Source organism: Myotis lucifugus, unplaced genomic scaffold, assembly GCF_000147115.1.
Source record: "Myotis lucifugus unplaced genomic scaffold, Myoluc2.0 scaffold_343, whole genome shotgun sequence".
Taxonomy (NCBI): Eukaryota; Metazoa; Chordata; class Mammalia; order Chiroptera; family Vespertilionidae; genus Myotis; species Myotis lucifugus.
The window spans coordinates 674,176-689,181 of record NW_005871391.1 but is presented as its reverse complement, the minus strand read 5'-3'; the positions used below and the strand labels follow the sequence as shown (position 1 = coordinate 689,181).

At 45.4% G+C, this 15,006-nt stretch overlaps 2 pseudogenes; one reads left to right on the top strand and one right to left on the bottom strand.

Moving 5' to 3' along the window:
* Nucleotides 1-1,809, bottom strand: part of LOC102421311 — a 5,450-nt pseudogene extending 3,641 nt beyond the window's left edge.
* A 1,837-nt stretch (nt 1,810-3,646) lies between these two features.
* On the top strand, nt 3,647-6,828 carry LOC102421013 (annotated as a pseudogene).
* The last annotated feature ends 8,178 nt before the right edge of the window (nt 6,829-15,006 follow it).

The window sequence follows — 15,006 nt, the reverse complement described above, 5'->3', positions numbered from 1 at the left end:
GGAGAAAAGGGGACATATGTAATACTTTCAATAATAAAGAATTTAAAAAAGAATAGTGCAATCAGACCATCAAACCTCAGAGGGAAGGTAGGGGAAGGTGGGGGTAAGTGGGAGAGATTAACCAAAGGACTTATATGCATGCATATAGGCCTAACCAATGGACACAGACAACAGGGGGGTGAGGGCATGAGTGGGTGGGATGGGGTAATGTGGGGACAAGGACACATATGTAATAACTTAATCAATAAAGAAAAGAAAAAAAAAGAATAGTGCTATTAGGTAAACCTCTGTCCACCTTTCTCTTGGGTCTCTTCTTGGCAATGAGATGCTAGTCATAGGGAGCACAGGGGATGCTAGTCATAGGGAGCACACGATATGCATAGGCCTGGCATTTTCCAGTGTTTTCATGTTAACCTTTCTAGCAGGTGTGAGAGGAATCACTCTTTCTTTCTTTCTTTCTTTCTTTCTTTCTTTCTTTCTTTCTTTCTTTCTTTCTCCTTTCTTTCTAAAATATATTTTTATTGATTTCAGAGAGGAAGGGAGAGGGAGAGGGAGACAGAAATATCAATGATGAGAGAGAATCATTGATTGGCTGTCTCCCACACACCCCACACCGGGAATTGAGCCCACAACCTGGGCATGTGCCCTGACTGGGAATCAAACCATGATCTCCTGATTCATAGGTCAACGCTCAACCACTGAGCCACGCCAGCTGGGCTCAACAGACATTTATTTCTCACAGTCCTGGAGGACAGGAACTCCAAGATTAAGGTGTCAGAAGATTTGATGTCCGGTGAGAGCCTGCTCACAGATGGCCGCTTTCTCAATGTGTCCTCACATGATGGAAGAGGCTTCCTGACTTGTCTTTGTTGTTGTTTTCTTGTTTGTTTTGTGGTCTCAGGAGTTTATTTGAGTGGAACCTATCCCCCCTGCAGTGAGGAGCCTCTGATGACATTCCTTGAGGGTGCATTGCGGGCACCTCCACATTCACCCAGGGGTGACCATGTTTTTAGCAGGGCTTTTTTTGACTGTCTTTGCCCTGATCTCTGTTAAGCTGTCTGCTTCATTTGGCATTACACCCATATGTGTAATACCAGGCTGCACTAATTACTGGCTAATTACTGTATTATTTTCGACAGTGCCCTGGGACATACATTGTTCATAGTCTGATCCAATTAAGTTCAGTCAAGGGTAGTGTTTGAGGACAGTTTTTGAGAAGGTGGGCTCTTAACTGTCTCTTCTACTGGTTTTCTCAGGCGAACTAGCTAGCCTGCAGTTTAGTTAGTTGCTTTTAATTAAGAGGAGCTATTGAACTGGAACTTGAACTTCATACTCTATTTCAAGGAAAGTCAGTTTCTTTGGAGAGAATTTCAAAACTCTCTTTCCTTGCCTTAGCAGGTTTGGCTCAGTGGATAGAGCGCCGGCCTGTGGACTGACGGGTCCCTGGTTCAAGTCCAGTCAAGGGCACGTACCGTGGTTGCAGGTTCGATCTCAACCTTGGTCAGGGTGTGTGCGGGAGGCAACCAATTGATGTGTCCCTCGTACATCTATGTTTCTCTCTGTCTCTCCCTCTCCCTTCCACTCTCTAACAAAAAGGAAAAAACAAAAAAACCCTCTCTTTTCTTATTGGAAGCCTCTCCCTCTGGGCAATATCTGTGAACCCCCTGTTCAGGGAGCTGAGTCGGTGTGGTAGCTTCTGGTCTTCTCAGGTTCCTTTCCTAGTATGGGACCTCTGCCCTACCGGTGAGCTGGGGAACCAGTGATCAGGACCCCAATATTCTTGACCTGCTGCACCTGAGATGGAGCCATTATCCTGTTGTTGAGAAAGGGGGTTCCTGACCTCTCAGACACACTCACCAGGAATTTAGCCTCTTCAGCTTGAAGTTGGAGATGAAAAATGCTGGTGGCCCACTTCTTCTGGTGAAGCACAGTAACCTTTTTTGTTTTTTAAAAAAATATATCTTTATTGATTTCAGAGAGGAAGGGAGAGGGAGAGAGAGATAGAAATATCAATGATGAGAGAGAATTATTGATTGGCTGCCTCCTGCACGCCCCACACTGTGGACTGAGCCTGCAACCTGACTGGGAATCGAACTGTGACCTCCTGGTTCATAGGTTGACGCTCAACCACTGAGCCATGCCAGCTGGGCCAGTAATCTTTTTGTGTAAGAAAAACAATCCAATGTTTCTCTTATTCTCACACTACTACCACACTCACAACATTTTTGACACCAGATGTGTAGGTTTTCCACACACCAAGCAATTCTGTAACACCAGCTGAGTGTCCTACAATTCAATTAAGTTCTGAGCCAACTGCTATTGTATAAATACCAAGAGCAATTTATGAAACCTGCACTCCAGTGCAGCCCCTTCCCACCCTCCACCCACTCCCTTTCCGACTGTTCTAGAACCTGTCCCCATTGGGAGATCCGGCCCTGGTTTTTACTGTGGTCAGCAGATCCAGTGAAGGGTTTTGTGTGTTTAGTGCTAATTTCTTTTGTCTTTTTTCTACTCCATTCCCTACATTTGCTGATTTCTAGTTTATACTCTGTAGTCTCAGTCTGTGTTTGATTCCATAACATGGAAATAGAAAGTATGTTATATGTAAATATTTCTCTCTTTTCTGAGTCCAGTGTTGCTAGAGAGTGGTCTGGTTCCTGAGTAGGGGCTGCTGGGGATTGAGAAAATGAAAGAAAGAGACAAACTCAGAGATGGAAGGAAAAAGCTGGGGCCGGGTGGGACCACTGTCCTCTGATGGAGAGACAGGGACCTAGAGCCAATACAGCGTGTTTATTTTATACAGCAAAATACCAGGAAGTTTTACTAAAGGTCAAGACAAAGATTATGTGCATTCTTGGATGGGCTCGAGTTGTATTCATTCCTGGTGCTTGGCTGGATTTAGATAACAAAACCCACTCCCTGGCACCTGGGCTGAAGGTCAAGCTGACAACACTCCTGCCTCTGGCAAGGCGTGTTTCCAGGACGTGGTTCTGCCTATGCCACTGGATTTAGCTGACAATAATTAAAGAAATGCTCCTGTGCCTTCCCAGGTGCGCTCTACAGTTACACATACTGCTGAAGAATTGTCTTGTAACTTATGACTTCCCCCTTTACTACAAGACTATAAATAAAAACTTATTTTATCTTTAAAAAAAAAAGAGCATGGTACTGGCATAAAAACAGATACATAAGTCAATGAAGTAGAATACAGAGCCCAGAAGAAAACCCATGCCGTATCTACCACAATTAATCCACCACAAAGGAGGCAAGAATATACAACCGATAAAGCCAGTCTCTTTAATAAACAGTGCTGGAAAAACTGGACAGGTACATGCAAAAAATAAAGCTAGAATACTTTCTTACACTATAGGAAAAAATTAAACTCAAAATGGATTAAAACCATAAAATTAAACCATAAAACTCCCGGAAGAGCTGCAGCTGGGGAGCTCAAGGCCGGGGCTTGTGGCCTCCAGCAGGCACTGACTCTGCTGGACGCTGGACTGTGAGCTGACCGTGGACTTGGTGGTTAGGCCTCCCCTGGTGGTGGGGGCACTGCAAAGCAGAAAGGAATTTGGGCCTGGGTCTCGGGCAGGGCAGGAGGCAGAAGGGCCTGCTTCCCTGCTGGGGGGTGGACGTGGAGGCAAAGATGGACACCCTCCAGGAGGAGAGCTTGGTGTCTCTCACTGCTTCTGAGGCAGCATTTGAAGCTGTGGTTGGATGTTTAGAAGATATTATCCTGGACTCTTGAGTTTCAGTTATTACAAAGAAATCTCATGGAGAAGTACTACCAGGAGTTTGAATACACAGAAGAGAATACTCACCTACACACTTATTTTTTCATCTAGAAGCATTTATTTATGCAGAAAACTTAGATATGATTATGTGTACACAAAGGTGCATATGTTACCTATGCTGAACGATGCCAAGCAACAGTATATTGATGCAACAGTTGTCTTCTAGGATAAACATAAAAACTGAGCCCAGACTGGCAAACCAAAGCAAAAATCTTACGTCCTAAAAGCACAATGCTGAAAGTTAATAGCAACCTTAAACATCTCCAACGTTTTTCACAAAGTTGCCAAAGTCCAACTATTTTAAAATGTTGACTTTTTTTACATTAATAATAAAAACATGGTGACAAACTTCATGAAACCAAATGTTGGACAGTCTTTACTCCTTTAAAATTCCAGATATTCCAACATAATCACAGGAGTAAAAACCATTTTAAAGTTAAATGCTTTATGAAGCAACAATATGTACATTTATTGCAAATTATATTAAACTAAAATGGAGCAGAAATCAAAATATGAAGTGATATAAAATCAATAATAATTTTAAATATTTTCTCACTTTGATAAAAGTCAGAAAGCAAAATTTATAAAATTGCCACATCACTTTTCATAGCAGGGAACTGCAATCTGTATATTGCAGTTTTGCAGAAAAGCAGGCAGGCAGAAAGAATCCTATATAATAAAAGTGTAGTATGCAAATTGTCTCCTCGACCAGAAGTTGTCCGGGAGTTTGACCAGGGGCAGGGGCAGCTGGGGGAAGGGAGGGAGGCCCTGGCCATTGGTGGTGGCGGCAGAGGCAGCAGGCGGCCAGGTGAAGGGAGGGAGTACTCGGCCAGCAGCTGGCAGCCACTAGGGACCCTACCAGTTGCACTTTTCTAGTTATACATAAAAGTTTCCAAAAGGAAAAACAAATATTTAATCTGTTCTCTTTTCCTCTAAAAAATTAATTCAGTAGACTTCCATTCTTTTCTTGTGTAACATGGCAATTCCACTGATGAATTTTCAGCGTCAGTGAAGGACATTCTGTTACTTTCTTTAAAAACGGAAGCATGAAAATTAGTGGTGTATTACGCCTTTAAGCTCCAGCTATGCAGGAACTGGAACCAAGTGTTATGCAATTTGTTAATTATTAACCTTTTGTAAGAAAAGCTTTGGGGGAGGTAGGAGTTGCTTTAGTGTCTCTCTGAAGAGGCCTGCTGTACATTTCCATCAAAGGACTTGCGATCAGTGGAAAGGAAGTGACAGTTTCTTTCAGTTTTCAAGGCAGAAAGTTTGTGTTCTAAAGTCAACTTCATTTTCTGTTCAGGGACATTTTCAATTCAAGTTTTTGCAGAAGCTGGAGCCAGTTTCTGTTTAGCCTTTATTTTCTCCTTTGCAAATGAGTTTTCTTGTTACCATTGTAAGTCAATTTGTCTCTATTGGTGCTGTCTTTTCTTTCTTTTTTTTGTAAAATATTTTTTTATTTCAGAGAGAGGAAGGGAAAGGGAGAGAGAGAGAGAAACATCAATGATGAGAGAGAATCATTGATCGGCTGCCTCCTGCACATCCCTTACTGGGGATGGAGCCCACAACCCAGGCATGTGCCCTGACTGGGAATTGAACAGCGTCCTCCTGGTTCATGGGTTGATGCTCAACCACTGAGCCACGCCCACCGGGCTGGTGCTATCTTTTTGGCTGCATCTTGAAGTTGGGTCTTTTGGCATACCCCTTCCAACCCCCAGGGTTTTTCTGTCTGCCTATGGCTCTCTTTCTTCCCTTGCTAAGAGGTTCACTTATGTTGTTATTTTTGGTTGTATTATCCTAGGCTTTCGATTCAGGTCGATGTCCTCTCCTGGGCTTTGCAGGGGCAGGTGGTCCTGATTCACCTACTTTCTCCTCTGTCTTTTGTTAGATATTTTCTGCACCAGTTGCTGTTACTGTTCTTTCCCTGGTCACTGCTGATATTGCCCTGAGCAGCCTGATCAGAATTAATCTCATTCTGTATTGGGTCAATATTCTTTTAAAAATATATATTTTTATTGATTTCAGAGAGGAAGGGAGAAGGATAAAGAGATAGAAACATCAATGATGAGAGAGAACCATCGATTGGCTGCCTCCTACATGCCCCCCACTGGGGATTGAGCCCACAATCTGGGCATGTGCCCTTGGCCGGAATCAAGCCTGGGACCCTTTGGTCTGATGGCTGATGCTCTATCCACTGAGCCAAACCGGCTAGGGCCTGGGTCAATGTTCTTTACAGGTGTGACAGCAATAATTTCCACAGGGTTCTCTCCATTTTCACTAAGTCCAGTTTCTGCTGCCTCTGAACTCTGTTCACTTGATGGATTTCCAGTTGAAGGGCTCAGCTCTGAATTTACATTAACATTTCTTCAGGTATCTGCTCCAGTGCTTCTAACACATGGCTTCCTTCCCGTTACTGATAAAGGCTTGTTTACTGCACCTAGTACTCCAGCAGGGTTTGGCTTTCCTGTTAACAGAAGTACTCTTGTCTCTTCTGAACTATAACTCTTGTCATTACATAACTCATTCCCTGCCATCTTTTCATAAAGGCATGGCTACTGTTTTCATTCTTTGTCATTAACACTTCAAGCTTGGACCATAGAGACATTTGGGAACCTGCAGGAACACTATCTGGGGAGAGAGACTGGCAGGCTACGTCTTGGTGCTCCCCACACACCTATTTTTAACAAATGGATTTATTTGTAGAAAAATATATTGAAGAACAGCTGCTGGAGTGGACTTGGGGTTTAACATGGTGCTTTCACAACCTTACAGCACCATTCAGATGACGTGGCTGCTGACATTTTGACACGCTGCTCATGTTTACCGATTTTCTGGCTTTTAAAGAGATGTTCTGGACTACAGAGCAGAAAAGAGGCCAGGGGCTGGACTTAAGCAGTGGTTTCCAGTGACTTCATTGTGTAAATCATCCTCTCTGCCAGCGGCTCAGAACCATCTGCAGCATGAAGTCCCACCTCCAGGCAAGGAGATTGTCCCTGAATCCACTGCCCAGGACACTGGGAGAGGCTCCAGCTAGTGACAGAAGAAAACATCCTAGAAAGACTGACTCTATTCTGTAACTCTTCACAAAAGTTAAGAACTGATGGGACAAAAAAAAGTGACCTGCCCCTGCTGGGACCTATTTTTTCTTGTTTAGTAACCCGAGTACCCCTCCCCAAGTACACCTCTCTCAGGGGCTTCCGAGTTGGTTTCCTCTGGAGCAAGCCCACATATATCCAGCTTTCCATTGGGAGGAGGGGCTCCCTCAGCATACTGTTGGTGTGTCAGCGCCCTCTATTGTATTCCCTTTGTCCCAGAAGGCTATGCATCAATCTTTTTGTGAACTCACAGCTTTTACATGTGTCAAAATTTCAGTCCTTCAGCCTCCATGGGGTTTTTGACTGTTTGGGAGTATTTATCTAGAGTGTCACTCAAGCCAGCTCTGCCTGTCTTATGATCCGAAGCTTCTTTAGTACAGCTAGTCTTGGCTGTAAGAATCAACCGAGAGATGTTTTTTTATTTAAAAACTACGTGTTAAAATCAATTTCTAGCCTTACATTTGCTGTCTTTGTAGCATTTTGTCTTCTATAATCTTGGAACTTCCATGATTACCCACTATGCTGTATGCTTTTTAGTTGTTATTGGTATGAAAGTGGAAATACTTTTTATGTTGGTGCTATTTTGCTGGGCACCAGTGAATGTGTTTATGCTGGAAGCAGACTTATAGCATGTTAAGTGTTTGTGCAGGTTTGCTTAAAACCTTTTCTGTATAGATCAGTTTGTCAAGTTTTCTGTTGTAGGGGCTCAGTAATTCCTTCTTCCTGTCAATGTCTTCCTACCAAGATGTTGTTCTATTGGTATAGCTCAGCAGGAATAGGAGATAGCAAACAGCTTTATTGGTCATCTGTCTGCTTTGATTTAGTACATTGGCTTAATACAATGTTTGATAGAGCATTACTGACTAGAAAACAGATGTCACATCTCTAGAAAGAAGAAAAAACATAGTAATTAAATTCCGAATATGTATGTTAGATTTTTTAAAAGTGAAAATAAGAATCTGTTTTGACACACACACACACAAAAGAACTCCTAGAAGAAAACATAGGCAGTTAACTCTTTTTTTTGTTTTTTTGTTAATCCTCACTCAAGGATATTTTTTCATTGATTTTTAGGGAGAGTGGAAGAGAGAGGGAAAGACAGATAGAAGTATCAATGTGAGAGAAACACATTGATTGGTTGCCTCCTGCATAAGTCCAGACCAGGGCCCAGGCTGGGGAGGAGCCTGCAACCAAGGTATGTGCCTTGACTGGAATCAAACCTGGGACCCTTTGGTCCGCAGGCTGATGCTCTATCCACTGAGCCAAACTGGCTAGGGTGGCAGTTAACTCTTTCACATTGCTCTTAGCAATAATTTTTTGGATATGTCTTCTCAAGCAAGAGAAACAAAAGAAAAGAATAAAAAAAATGGGACCACATCAAACTGAAAAGTTTTTGTGCAGTAAAGGAAACCATCAACAAAATGAAAGACAATCTACTGAATGGAGGAAGATATTCACCAATGATACATCTGACAGGGATTAATATCCAAAATGTATAAGGAACTCATACAACTTAACACTATTCCCCCCCAAAAAAAATCCAATTAAAAAATTGACTGAGGACTTGAACAAACATTTCTCCAAAGAGGATGGTAGAGGGTGGATGGGTGGAGGGGGTAAATGAGAAAAAAAGGAGGACATCTGTCATACTTTCAACAATAAAAATTAAAAAATAAATAAAATAAAAAAGAAGACATATAGATGGCTAATAAACCTATGAAAAGATGCTTAATGTCCCTAGTCATCATGGAAATGCAAACTAAAACTACAATGAGCTATCACCTCACATTTGTCAGAATGGCTCTCATCAATTAGTCAACAAACAACAAATGTTGGGGAGGATGTGGAGAAAAGGGAATCCTCATGTACTGTTGGTGGGATTGTAAATTGGTGTAGCCAGTATGGAAAACAGTATGAAGGTTCCTCAAAAAATTAAAAATAGAACTCGCATATGACCCAGCAATTCCACTTCTGGGTATTTATTCAAAGAAATCTAAAACACTAATTTGAAAAGATATATGCACCCTTATATTCATTGCAGTATTATTTACAACTAGAGGCCTGGTGCACGAATTCGTGCACCAATGGGGTCCCTCGGCTTGGCCTGCAGGATCGGGTTGAAACTGGCTCTCCAACATCCCCTGAGGGGTCCCGGATTTCGAGAGGGTGCAGGCCAGGCCGAGGGACCCCACTGGTGCACGACTGGGGCCAGGGAGGGACGCAGGAGGTTGGCCAGCCAGGGAGGGACTGAGGGAGGGCTCCAGGGCATGTCTGGCTAGTCTCACTCAGTCCCAATTTGCCAGACCCCAGCAGCAAGCTCACCTACCAGTTGGAGCATCTGCCCCCTGGTGGTCAGTGCATGTCATAGAGAGCAGGTTGAATGGCCTTAGCATATCATTAGCATATTATGCTTTGATTGGTCGACCGGACGACTGGACGACCGGACACTTAGCATATTAGGCTTTTATTATATAGGATAGCGAAGATATAAAAGCAACCTAAATGTCCATCAGTAGATGAATGGATTGCCCTAATCGGTTTGGCTCAGTGGATAGAGCGTCGGCCTGTGGACTCAAGGGTCCCAGGTTCGATTCCAGTCAAGGGCATGTACCTTGGTTGCGGGCACATCCCGAGTAGGGGGCGTGCAGGAGGCAGGTGATCGATGTTTCTCTCTCATCAATGTTTCTAACTCTCTATCCCTCTCCCTTCCTCTCTGTAAAAAATCAATAAAATATATTAAAAAAATAGATGAATGGATAAAGAAGATGTGGTATATAATGGAATATTACTTGGCCATAAAAAAGAAATCTTGCCATTTGTGAAAACATGGAAGGTATTATAGAAGGTATTATGCTAAAGGACATTGAGTCAGAAAAAGGCAAATATGTGAAATCTAAAAAAATTAATAAACCACCCTAGCTGGTTTGGCTCAGTGGATAGAGCTTCAGCCTGCAGATTGAAAGGTCCCAGGTTTGATTTTGGTCAAGGGCACATACCTTGGTTGCAGGTTCCCCAGCCCTGGTCATGGTGCATGCAGGAGGCAACCAATCGATGTGTCTCTTTCACATCAATTTTTCTCTCTGTCTCTTCCTCTCCCTTCCACTCTCTTTAAAAATCAATGGAAAAATATCCTCAGGTGAGGATTAACAAAACAACAACAACAAAATTTAATAAACCAACAGAAACAAACTCATAGATACAAAGAACAAATTGATGGTTGCCAGATATGAGGGGGCTTGGGTGGAAGGGTGAACAGGTGTAAATTCCCAGTTGTAAAAATAGTCAGGGGGCCCTAGCCGATGTGGCTCAGTGGATAGAGTGTCAGCCTGTAGACTGAAGGGTCCTGGGTTCGATTCCGGCTAAGGGCACGTACCTAGGCTGCAGCCTCCTCCCCGGCCTGGGCCCTGGTCAGGGCTCATGTGGGAGGCAACCAATCAATGTGTTTCTCTCACATTGGCATTTCTTTTTGTCTTTCCCTCTCTCTGAAAATCAATGAAAAAAATATCCTTGGATGAGGATTAAAAAAAAAAAGAGGAGGAGGATGTAAAGTACAGCAGAGGGAATACAGTCAATAATATTGTAATGATGTGAGATGGGTAATAGACTTAGTGAGATGATCACTTTGTAACATATAAGTGTCTAATCATTATGTTGTACACCTGAAACTAATATAATATGTATGTCAACTGCATTTGAAAAAAAAAGAAATAATGTCTTGCAAAAACCAGCTTCATTGGTCACCTGTCCTCCTTGAGCCCCTACTCTGAATGGTGAGTCAGTTCAGAGCCAGCGTCCTGTAATCCTTAAAAAGTATGATTATTTCTCTTTCCCCACCGCACCGTAGTGACCCTAGCAAGCGGTTGTTGGTCCTCTGGGAAAGGCTGAGAGAAAGATTAGTGATGTCAATCCTGCATTGTCTTCTGGCCTCCATTTATTGTTTGTCACTGTTCCATGGGTTTTATTTATTATCTAGAGGCCCAGTGCACGAAATTCATGCAGGGGGGGGGGTGTGTGATGACTATTTGCATATTAGCTCTTTATTATATAGGATTTATTTAAAAATATTTTTATTGATTTCAGAGAGGGAGGGAGAGTGAGAGAGAGAGAGATAGAAACACCAATGATGAGAGAGAATCATTGATCGGCTGCCTCCTGCACTCCGCCTACTGGGGATCGAGCTTGCAACCCAGGCATGTGCCCTTGACCGGAATCTAACCTGGGACCCTTAAGTCCTCAGGCCGTCGCTCTATCCACTGAGCCAAACTAGCAAGGGCTGTTCCATGGGTTTTAAAGAATACGTTTCTTTTTTCTTTAAAAAAAAATATTTTATTGATTTTTTACAGAGAGGAAGGGAGAGGGATAGAGAGCCAGAAACATCAATGAGAGAGAAACATCGATCAGCTGCCTCCTGCACACCCCCCACTGGGCATGTGCCTGCAACCAAGGTATATGCCCTCGACCGGAATCGAACCTGGGACCCCTGAGTCCGCAGGCCGACGCTCTATCCACTGAGCCAAACCAGTCAGGGCAGAATATGTTTCTTTGGGGAGTATGGAGGCTCAGGAGTAGCCGGAGGTAGACTATTTTTATACAATGTGGGTGTTAGTGGCCTTGCCAGGGGAAAGTGTGTTTGAAGCTTCTGTCCCTACTCTTAGCACCTCTTAGCTCCCTGTGGTGATCCCAGACAGTGGTAAGAAGGGCCATCCCTCCCCCTCTGTCTTTGTCAGGGCTTAGCAATGGGCTTCAAATGGAGTCTTTGACCTGCAAGTCCCTTACTGCAGGGCCCTGCTGGCTCCGCCCCACCCCACCAGCCCCAGGCTCTGGGGTATGAAGATCGGAGAAGGTAAGTTCTGAAGCAACAATGAGCTTGTAGCGCTTGGAGAACTGCCAGTGTGAGCAGAGCAAGGAACAGGGAAGGTGGGAGGGAGCCAGGGACCCATGTCACAGTGACATGCTTCAATTTAAAATGTGGGGAGAGTTGACTGGGATCCAGAGCAGCAACAGGGAGAATGTGTTCTTGGGCTCTTGCAGTTCAGAGCAGACAGTGGAAGCAGTGGGAAGATCGGAGTGCAGTTCTCCAAGCGTTACAAGCTCATTGTTGCTTCAGAACTTACTCCAGGTAAGACTGAGCTTGTACCGCCTGGAGAACTGCACTGGGAAGATCAACTCCCTTACTGCAGGGCCCTGCTGGCCCCGCCCCACCCCACCAGCCCCTGACTGGCCTACTCCAGGCTTCCATCTGGGAGCATCACAATAGTGCCTCCTGGCCACGCCCCCCACAGCCCCGCCCAGGGAGCAGTGTTGTTATAGTGACAGTAAACAGCCCGGGCCTTTAGGAGAGAGGGGCGCTTTGACCAAAGGACAGGACCTCACCAGGCGCAGGTATCTGAGGAGCAGTTGAACAGTTGAGGGGGCTACGACCTACACTGGCCTCTCAGGTCCTTGACTCCTTGTCCCTGAAAACAAAGTTGTTTGTTCCCCAATAGTCATTCCTTTCTTTTTTTCTCAAAATAACAACATTTTTTAGGACATACTGAGCAGAGCGAGGAGCCTTCTGAGGGACTGTCCCTTTGTCAGGAGGAGGAAGTCTGGCCCAATGCTGAGCCACAGGAGGGAACCTAGGACTGTGTGGTCTGGGGGAGTATTGTCCTTCGTCAATGAAGTGGGCAGTTGTGGGCTCTCCATGACCATGAGGGGAAGAAAGAGCCTCTTGGAGAAGTGGACTTGGTGCCTTAGTACCAACCCCTCACTTCAGCCATCTCTCATCCACATCTCCAGCTCGCCCTCCCTCTTTCTTGAGCCTTTTTCCTACCTAGGTTGGGGTGACATTCCATGGACCCCCTGAATCTCACTTCCTCCAGCTGGAGAAAGTAGGCTTAGCTCTTGGACTTTCGTCTTTTTCTCTTGACCCTCCCCACCCCCCAAGTGAAGTTACTGAGGCCATGGTGTTCAGTTGTGTGCGACTCTCCAAGCCACTGTTCCCTGGAGGCCCAGGCCTTGCCCCGTTTCCCTCCCATCTCCTGTGTAGTCTGCATCTACATCCCATCGCTTCCCACTGCTTCCACTGTCTGCTCTGAACTGCAAGAGCCCAAGAACACATCCTCCCTGTTGCTGCTCTGGATCCCAGTCAACTCTCCCACATTTTAAATTGAAGCATGTCACTGTGACATGGGTCCCTGGCTCCCTCCCACCTTCCCTGTTCCTTGCTCTGCTCACACTGGCTCCAGTGCAGTTCTCCAAGCGTTACAAGCTCATTGTTGCTTCAGAACTTACCTTCTCCAATCTTCATACCTCAATCTGTCCACTGGCCCAAGGCACTCCCAGGCAGGTATACTCCCAAGGAAGAAGTGCTGCTCATGGGCATGGGTCAGTGTTCAGCTTCACAGTTGTGTGTGAATTACTGATCTGGATGCTTCACTTGCCTGCAGCAGTGGCATCCAGCCACTTTGGCATCATGGTAAGGGGCATGGGCCCCTTTCCCCTTGACACTTGGCTTGGCAGGTGACTTTCTTTGAAAGTCCTGTGGCTGTGATGTAGTAGAGACCGAATCTCCTGTGTTTCTGTCATTGCCCACAGAACATATCCAGGTTGCCCTTTGGTCCCAGGAGAGTGAGACCCACGAAGAAGACCCAAGCACACGCTAGAGTTGGGCTGAGTCAAGCCTATTGGCTGTGACCCAGTCACCCACAGGTGCATGAATGTGAAACAAAATCTCATCTTATGCTCCACAGAGTGTGTGGCTGTTTGTTGTACAGTATTTTGGCAATAGCCAACCAATATACTTTTATAGGAACCTTTTATATTTCACAAAGAGACATAATCTTTCATCTATGAAATTGACAAAGATACATAGAGACTATAAAATATGTGTTTGGCAAGGGCTCAGGAACCACGAGTGCTATTTTACTGCTGGTAAAAGTGCAAATTGGTAGCAGCTTGTTTGTGTCAAAATTATTACACAAATCCAATAATTCTATCACCAAAAATTTATTCTAAGAAACAATTAAGGGTACACACAGATAATTATTGATGGGTATTTACTGCAATGTTATTTCAAAGGGTGGTAAGATGTAAATGTTAGCAGGGGACACTAGCTAATCTAATAAAAGAGAAACATGCAAATTGACCATACCTTCACTATGCCCCAAGCCACGCCCACCAGCCAATCAGAGCAACTATATGCAAATTAACCCAACCAAGATGGCAGCTGGCAGCCACGGAGCTAGAGCAAGCAGGAGGCTTGGTTGCCCCGATGATGGAGGAAGCCAAGCTTCCTGCCTGCCCTGGCCGGCTGTGGCTTCCGCTAAAGGCAATAAAGTTTCAATTATAGAAGATAAATAAATTCCAGATACCTGCTTCCAGCCAGCCTCCACTGGGAGCTTGGGTGGCTGGGGGCTGTGGCCAGCATGCAAACAGCCATCAGCCCCTCACCCAGGCTGGCTAGGCACCCCAGTGGGGACCCCCACCCTGAAGGGGGTGCAGGCAGCCTGAAAACAGCCATCAGCCACTCACTCAGGCTGGCCAGGCACCCTAGCAGGGACGCCCCTCCCTGAAGGGGGTGTGGCCAGCCTGAAAACAGCCCTCAGCCCCTCACCCAGGCTGGCCAGGCACCCCAGCGGGACCCCCACCCTGATCTGGGACACCTTCAGGGCAAACCAGCCGGCCCCACCTGTGCACCAGGCCTCTATTCTATATAATAAAAGGGTAACATGCAAATTGACCCTAACAGCAGAATGACTGGGAATGACTGGTCACTATGACAGACACTGACCACCAGGGGGCAGACGCTCAATGCAGAAGCTGCCCTCTGGTGGTTAGTGCGCTCCCACAGGGGGAGCTCTGCTCAGCCACAAGCCAGGATGATGGCTGCCAGTACAGCGGTGGTGGTGGGAGCCTCTCCTCCCTCCTCAGCAGCACTAAGGATGTCCGACTGCAGCTTAGGCCTGCTCCATGCTGGCAAGTGGACATCCCCCGAGGGCTTCCGGGCTGCCAGAGGGATGTCTGACTGCCAGCTTAGGCCCAATCTTTAGGGAGCGGGCCTAAGCCAGCAGGTGGACATCCCCCGAGGGGTCCCAGACTGCGAGAGGGCACAGGCTGGTGGAGGAACCCCCCCCACC